The sequence below is a fragment of the Babylonia areolata genome, chromosome 27 (genome assembly GCF_041734735.1).
Source record: "Babylonia areolata isolate BAREFJ2019XMU chromosome 27, ASM4173473v1, whole genome shotgun sequence".
In the NCBI taxonomy this organism is placed as follows: Eukaryota; Metazoa; Mollusca; class Gastropoda; order Neogastropoda; family Buccinidae; genus Babylonia; species Babylonia areolata.
This window is the reverse complement of record NC_134902.1, coordinates 19,518,127-19,525,626: the sequence shown is the minus strand read 5'-3', so window position 1 is coordinate 19,525,626 and position 7,500 is coordinate 19,518,127. Positions and strand designations below refer to the sequence as shown.

Here is a 7,500-nt window from a genome sequence, read left to right as displayed (position 1 = left end):
GCCCATTACCGCGCTCTGTGGAAGAAAGGGGACCCAAGAAGGTATGGCAAGCTGCATTTGTATTTCCCCCCACCCCCCTTCTGGGTACCCACTCCCTTCGTCAAGTGAGAAAGATAACCGGCCTTGGTTCGGCCACTGGACGGACATGTTAGTACTTTGCTTGCAGTGTCTTTTTCTTTTTTTCGCCTAAAAGATATTTATAACCAGTTAAAAAAATACATAAAAAAAGGAAAAAAAGATTTGTATTTGTATTTGTATTTCTTTTTATCACAACAGATTTCTCTTTGTGAAATTCGGGCTGCTCTCCCCAGGGAGAGCGCGTCGCTACACTACAGCGCCACCATTTTTTTTGTATTTTTTCCTGCGAGCAGTTTTTTTTTTTTTTATTTTTTTTTTTCCTATCGAAGTGGATTTTTCTACAGAATTTTGCCAGGAACAACCCTTTTGTTGCCGTGGGTTCTTTTACGTGTGCTAAGTGCATGCTGCACACGGGACCTCGGTTTATCGTCTCATCCGGATGACTAGCGTCCAGACCGCCACTCAAGGTCAAGTGGAGGGGGAGAAAATATCGGCGGCTGAGCCGTACGTGATTCGATCCATTACGCTCAGATTCTCTCGCTACTGAGCCGATCGCGTTACCTCTAGGTCAACACTCCACTAACGAACATGTTTTTTTTTAATTTTTTTATTTTTATTTTTTTAGCTGAGTTTAAACCTGATTATCATACAGAACAGACACGTGGATTGAGTGGCGAGCGCATTTATGATTCTGTGAATGCGAGGAAAAAAAAAAACAAAAAAACAAAAAAAACAACAACAAAAAAACAAACAAAAAAACAAACAAAAACAACAACAAAAACAAAAATTAAAACAAACAGAAACAGCAAAAGAAATACAACAACAACAACAGCAAACAACCAATTAACCAGCACCGCCCTCCTACAGAGAAACACATGTGGTTACTACCACCGGTAAACAAATCCCTGAAATCTTGTTGTCATCCAGACAAAAGTGGAATCAGCAGCAGCAGTAGACAAAACTTGAGGGGCCAGAATGATGCATGCATCCACCAGCCAACCTAGCTCTTCCTCCTCCCTCCTTCCTTCCTAGTCCTCCAACTCCAAGCATTTTCTGCTGCTGCTGCATCTTCCACAAACTAGCTACAGCTAGGCTGAAACTTGCTATTCCAGCCCATACCAGACGCTGTAATCCCCCCCCCCCCCCTCCCCTTAAAAAAAAAACCCACAAAAAACGCTGGCTGCACTGCAAAGTGCATGAGCATTGTTTTATGCTGCTTGCTGGTGATGATCTTAGTTCCTGGTGGGGTGGAGTTTTAGGGTAAAGGTTTCCTGGCTTTAGCCGTCATCCTCCCCACCTCCACCAGGATTAGAGGTAGTGGTGTGTGTGTGTGTGTGTGTGTGTGTGTGTGTGTGTGTGTGTGTAGAGAGAGAGAGAGAGAGAGAGACAGAGACAGACCTCTGAGAGAGAGAGAGAGAGAGAGACAGACAGACAGACAGACAGAGACACAGATAGAGCGAAACGTGAGTTCTTGAGTTCTCTCTCTCTCTCTCTCTGATCTCCGTCTCTCTCTTTCTTTCTTTCCCTCTCAGTCCCGCCACCCCACCACGACGTATAACTCTCTGATGTTTTTGTCAGAGTAATAACAAAACAATACCCGCTCCCCCTTTCCTTCTCTCTACCCCCCCACCCCCACCCCCTACATCCCCTCAAGTCCTGCCTCCTCCACCCCGCTGCCTCTCTTTCCCCATCTCCCTCTCCTCACCCCACCACCCCTCCTAACCCCCTTCTCCTTCTTCTTCTCCTCATCATCCTTTTTCTTCTTCTCCTCCTCCTCAACAGAGTGCAGGTTTCATGTTTGATCACCACCAACCACCACCACTACAGTAATTGTGTTACACCCAAACAAGAGTCTCGCTGTTGTCGCTGTCAGCAGCAGGTAAAGTGTCAGGAGGCGAGCAAGGCGAGACCCAACCACCACCACCACCACACTAAAGGGAATGGAAAGAAGATCGACGGGAAGCAGACAGGTCTGAAGGTGTATAGGTTGTGTGTGTGTGTGTGTGTGTGTGTGGCTGTGTAGTGAGGCTGTGTGGCTGGCTCTTCACAAGGTGTCCGTCCCATCACCGCTGTCCGGATCGTCCGAATACGACAGGTCGCACTGCAGCCTCGACAGCTGGCGGAAACGACTAGAGGGGAGGGGAGGGGTTCTCACTTACACTGTGGTGAGGGTGAGAGTTGGGGGAAGTGAAGAAGGAGTGGAGGTGGAGGGGGGGATTTAAAGGGGGGGGGGTGTGCGGAGGGGGAGGGGGAAGGCGACTGCACTAACCGCTCGCGCGCACGCACGCAGACACAGACAGACTCACAGGCGAGTACGAGTACGCACACACAGACGAAGGACAGGGACACACATTAATTTTTATTTATAAAGGCACGTGAAGCGAAGACATAATTATGCATGCACGCGTACGTACACGCGCACAAGCGCGCGCGTGCGTGCAATCTCAGAACTCTCTCGTATTTGCTTACATGCGTGCACAAAATTTAATATACATGAACATGCAAACGTGTGCGACAGACAGACAGACAGACAGACACACTCTCTCTCTTTCTCTCCCCCCCCCACCCCCACACACACACTCGAACACACGCATATACAAAGTGAAACACATATTTGCGATCACACAGGTGCAGAAACACACACATACACAAAATTATGCACACACAAACACACAAAGCGCGCGCACACGCACACACACAAGTACTCTCTCTCTTTCTTTCTCCCCCCCCCCCCCCACCCGACCCCGTCATCTCTCTCATATACCTGTCTCCTCCCTACCCGACCACACATTCGATGCCTACTCGATCCTATCCTCATTATCCCCTTCCCTCCCCCCCCCCCACCGCCCCCCACACCATCCCCCCAGTTCCCCACCTCACCCCCCACACCATTCAAAGTTTGAATGACCTCCAATCACCCACGACACCACTACCATCTCGATCAACTGACAGACGCAGCGAGAACAACCTACAGCTGTTGTTGTTCACTCACACACCTACAACCTACACCAGCAGCACCACCGCGAAATTGTCAGCGGTTTTAAGTAGCTTCAAGTTCACACTCTCCCCGTTATCCACAAGGTCAGAGTAAAAAAGAGAGCAATTTCCTGATGTGCTTTGTTGGAAGCGGAAGCAAGCAGGGGAGGGGGGGAAGAAAAAAGAGAGAGAGAAGAAAAAAGAAAGAAGGAGAAAAGAAAAGAGAGAGAGAGAGAGGGGGAGGGAGAGAGAGAGAGAGAGAGAGAGAGAGAGAGAGAGAGAGAGAGAGAGAGAGAGAGAGAGAGAATTAAACAAAGACGAAGATCTCGCAGATTGTGTCTCTGGTCTCTCTCTCTCCCTCCCCTAATCCCCCCTCTCTCTCTCTCTCTCTCTACACACACACACACTCTCTCTCTCTCCCCCCCCTCTCTCTCTCTCAGAGACAGAGACAGACAGAGACAGAGTTGGGCTGGTTGTGCATTCGTTGATGTTGAAATCCTCCATATTCCAATCAGACTGACAAGACATAAAATTTATAAAAAAAAGAAAAGAAAAACACAACATTGAAACGTCAAACACTATTACATTTAGCTGCTCAGCTAAATAACGATGAAAACATATTTCAGACTTTCAGCTCAGACTGAGGCGAATTTGTTATGTGGTGTAGCGTATATGGATTTGTCCGAACGCAGTGACGCCTCCTTGAGCTACTGAAACTGAAACTGAATTTGTTAATAAAGTTTAAGACCTTGACCCTAGCCTATGAAAGAGTCGCGATAACAATCATTGCCAGTGACATTGTATGATAGTCAGTCGTGTTCAACTATGACCATCAGAACAGCAAAGGAGGTAACTGCTGTCCCGACTATCTGGGCTAGAATTTGATTTTAGTTTGTGTGTGTGTGTGTGTGTGTGTGTGTGTGTGTGTGTGTGTCGTTCACATGTTACACTCCTACTCTCTCGGCCAAGAGGGTTTTAGGATAGTCGGCATTGGGCGTTGGGATGGTTCCCAAATGCCAACTAGCCCCAATTAAGCTGCAGCACTATGAGCCAGTGCAATTTTGCCTCCTAGATTGACAGTGACCATACAGCTGGTTTTTTTGTGTTTTTTTTTTTTAAACAAAAACAAAAACAACCCCCCCAAAAAACAACAAAAAAACAACAAACAACCCAATTAATCAACACAGTTTAGGATAACCGTGAATACTGTTTCTCTTAACTTCAAAAGCTCTGTATCAATACATAGCACACACACACACACGCACACACACACACATACACACACACACACACAGAGTTGAAAAGTTTTATTGTCATTGCCTGCAAAGGTTTCTTGGCAAGAGGGTAACTTTTTCACATCAACAGATTACAATAATCTCTATGATGTAAGTTTTAAAGATTGCAGTTAAACAAAGTTTGGTAACACTGTCACCATAATTATATATCTACATTGTATCACTTCATCAAATCAAAGAAAATACAAAGAAAAAGAAAATTCGACCATCCTCTCACATACACAATTTCAGGTACTCCCATTCCACAACAGTACCCCCGAAAGCGGAGTATGGCTGCCTACATGGCGGGGTAAAAACGGTCATACACGTAAAAGCCCACTCATGTACATACGAGTGAACGTGGGAGTTGCAGCCCACGAACGAAGAAGAAGAAGAAGAAGAAGAAGAAGAAGAAGATTCCACAACATATCAGCATTCAGTCAACTATAGTTAACTATAGTTAACTACCTTATAATACATTAATTTGCCCGTAAACAACAAGTCCTAGTCTTACTGTTTGCGCTTCTGCGATACTGAAATTTGGCAATCGATCTAATTATAATTTCATCCTCAGACGATACAACAGAAACAATGTTGTGCATTTCAGATACACCAACTTAAAACAAATTTACATTTCTCTCGCAACTCATCATAAGCTTTACTCTCAAACAAAAAGTGTTTTCTCAAACAAAAAGTGTTTCTCGTATTCAATTTGTGAAGCACATGATGGGCATGGTAATTCTACGGAAGTCCCAGGTTCAAACCATTTCTTATTTGCGTTGAAACCAAGTGTCCTCAATCGAAATCTTGCATAACTTATTCTGTGCCAATTATCTGTAATGATACTTAGAAATTTTTGAGTCAGGTTGAAATACGTTTCTAAATGAGAAAGAGCAAGTTTACTTTTCTTTTGTTTCCATATCGGAAGAGAGAGAGAGAGAGAGAGAGAGAGAGAGAGAGAGAGAGAGAGAGAGAGAGAGAGAGAGAGAGAGAGAGAACAGGGCTGCAACCCAACTCTTAAAGTGAAGAGAAAGTTTACTTTAGTGCTTTTGTTTCGTTCTGTTTTTGTTCTACTTCTGACTGTCCACATTCATTCAACTACAACATAATGTAGAGATTTTACAGAGACGTGAAAGACTTAGACTCTTTCCTTTTTCTTTTTTTCTTTTTCAAATACCAGGTACTTCCAATCGAGCGATTGCCTTTCCGTTGAAAGTCCTCTAAACACCACCACATTCCCTCCAGATGCGCCCTTTAGATTATGAACGAAAGTAATAGTAATTTACCCGTTAGATTATCATCAACAAACAACTTGTATTTTCCCCTTTAGATTATCACCGATTTTATAGTAATTCTCCCTTTAGATTATCAACGAATTTAACAGTAATTCACCCATTTAGATTATCAAAGAATTAATAGTAGTTTGCCCGTTAGATAATCAACGAATCAATAGTAATTATGTTCTCTCTAGTTACAGCTTTAGTTTCTGAAAGCAAAACAAGAGACAGAAGAAGAAGAAGAAAAATGAAGAAAGAAGAACAAGAAGAAGAACAAGAACAAGAAGAAGAAGAACGAGAACGAGAACAGTAAGATCAAGACGAAGACGAAGACAAAGACGAAGACGTAGACGTAGACGTAGACGAAGAAGAAGAAGAAGGACAAGAAAAAGAACAAGAACAGTAAGACCAAGAAGAAGAGCAAAAAAAAACAAAAACAAAAAAAACAACAACCCAAAACCCCCCCAAAAAAACACACACACACAAACACACACACACACACACACACACACACACACACAAACAAAACAACAAACAACACACACACAAACACATGCACAAGAAAATTGACATCCGACATACCCCCACACCCATACCCCCATCGCCACCACACACACCCACCCTTTCAAACACCCGAAGCCGGAACACTTCCGATCCTCTTAATAATATTTAACCTCTCATCATCCGGCCTTTCAATGAAACCCTGCTTTGTAGCCTACTCAGTACGCGTAGAGAGGAGGAACACCCCCCCCATTAACAGAAAACGCCTCCGCTGATCCAAAATCCGTATGTGCAAATCAGCACAGTACAGGCAGTCTAGAAACCAGACCCCATCTGGCCACTTTCCTGCACACTAGGCACGACACAAGAGACAATTATTATTATTAAAAAAAAAAAAAAAAAAAAGTAGAACAGGGCGTCATCCGGTTTCTCCTGCTGCTAGACCCCAAGATAAAACTAAGGGGCAGATCAGCCTGGGTGTCGGAGATAGAAACCAGCGTGCAAGATAAAACGCCTCACTTTCTGAACACTATCTCTATCTCTATCTGCCGAGTGATCAGCTGAAGAGTGGTTTGTAACGTCATGGTGATTTCGGCACGTTTACGGGATTAAAGAGTAGGTGGGTATAGTTAGCCCACATCATCTAAACTAAAAGGGGTAGCTTGACCTCGGTGTGTCCGGGTGTTTTACCCGTGTAAAGTCCACATCTTTCAGTGTAGGGCACTGAGATATATATGTATATGTTTATACAGGTCAATGGTGAAGGAAGACGTCTTGACCTGGGAACTCGGTATTTCGATGGTATCGTTTTCTTCTTCTTCTTCTTCTCCCAAGGCCTGACTAAGCGCGTTAGGTTACGCTGCTGGTCAGGCATCTGCTTGGCAGATGAGGTGTAGCGCATATGGATTTGACCGAACGCAGTGACGCCTCCTTGAGCTACTGATACTGATACTTCTGCCAAATCTTCTTCTTCTTCTCCTCATCCTCCTCCTTTTTAAGATAGAGAGAGAGAGAGAGAGAGAGAGAGAGAGAGAGACAGACAGACAGACAGACAGACAGAGACAGAGAGAAGAGAGAGAGAGAGGAAGATACTGCCACCTGGAAAACCTACGACAGATTTTATAGGGTTAAAAAAAAAAAAAGGTCGAGAAGACAAGGAAAAAAGAAAGAAAGAACGATGAAGAGAGTGAAAGAGACATACAGAGAGACACATGGGGAAAAAAGAATGAATAGAAAGACAGACATGGAGAACAAAGAAATAGACAGACAGACAAAAAAGAGACATACAGAGACAGACATGGGGAATAAAGAAATAGAAACACAGACAAAAAATAAAACAGAGGCAACAACGAAAGCTATTTGCGCTCTAACACAATAATTTTCGTTTTCACCTT

The 7,500-nt window shown here is 44.0% G+C and overlaps 1 protein-coding gene across 4 annotated transcripts in view; it reads right to left on the bottom strand.

Moving 5' to 3' along the window:
• Window positions 1-7,500, bottom strand: part of LOC143301473 (lactadherin-like) — a 228,168-nt gene that overhangs the window by 219,380 nt on the left and 1,288 nt on the right. The window lies entirely within an intron of this gene.